Source organism: Odontomachus brunneus, unplaced genomic scaffold (genome assembly GCF_010583005.1).
Source record: "Odontomachus brunneus isolate Ranch 3 - 2012 unplaced genomic scaffold, Obru_v1 Obru_scaffold_358, whole genome shotgun sequence".
In the NCBI taxonomy this organism is placed as follows: domain Eukaryota; kingdom Metazoa; phylum Arthropoda; class Insecta; order Hymenoptera; family Formicidae; genus Odontomachus; species Odontomachus brunneus.
In genome coordinates, this window is record NW_022639808.1 from 71,334 (window position 1) to 72,141 (window position 808).

The following is an 808-nucleotide window of genomic DNA, read 5'->3' on the forward strand; positions in this document are numbered from 1 at the left end:
TCCTCTATTCCTCTCTTTATATACCTATTGAAAACTATTCAGCGAGCACGGCCCCGGCAGAGACTCTGTTCTCGAGCCTGTTGACTACTCGGCTTAGTCAACCGCGCACAGTCACACTCGCGCTTTGTGAGAGAGTTTATCTGTGTCACAGTGATCCTGAGCTTATGTATGAATAAATAAATTTATTAATTTATCTCCAGGCTTACTTCCAGTATACGTTGTTCTTTATTATATTTGCTTCCTTCTAGTGCCTCAAGCACCGCTGCCTCACTGTCATACAGCAGCAGCGGTCTCCTACTAACAGCCTCTAATTACTAAAAAATCAGCATAATCTGCTCAAACTAATAATAATCAGCACCAGAAGGAAGCCACTGGAAGCATCCACGCAGCGGCGGCCACTCCTAACACTCAGGAATGTTACAATGTGTCACTCAGAGTAAGTGACACTTTTAGGTTAGGAGGGCCAGGCAGGTATGCTTAGATGTTATAAATAATTATTAAAATTATGCACACATGATGGAAATTTGTAGCAACCTGCCTTACTGACACCGCTGCATGGCAACAACCTGGAGATCGCCAAGGGAGAGGAGGCACATGAGGTAACAGAAATAGTCAGCGGTGGATGTCAGTATATCTCACCGCTGACCATACAGGTGTGAGGCTTTTAACCAGATATCTTTGGTTTTCTCTATCTTATAATACTGTATTGCCTCACACCATAAGAATTTGACTAATTATGGTGTTTTTCTGTCACCCCATGACACCCCATGGCAGTGCAGGCGCGGTATGACACAGCACAATGTGCTGC

The 808-nt window shown here is 44.2% G+C and overlaps 1 protein-coding gene across 1 annotated transcript in view; it reads left to right on the top strand.

Moving 5' to 3' along the window:
* Positions 1-808, top strand: part of LOC116853559 (XK-related protein 6-like) — a 25,177-nt gene that overhangs the window by 533 nt on the left and 23,836 nt on the right. The window lies entirely within an intron of this gene.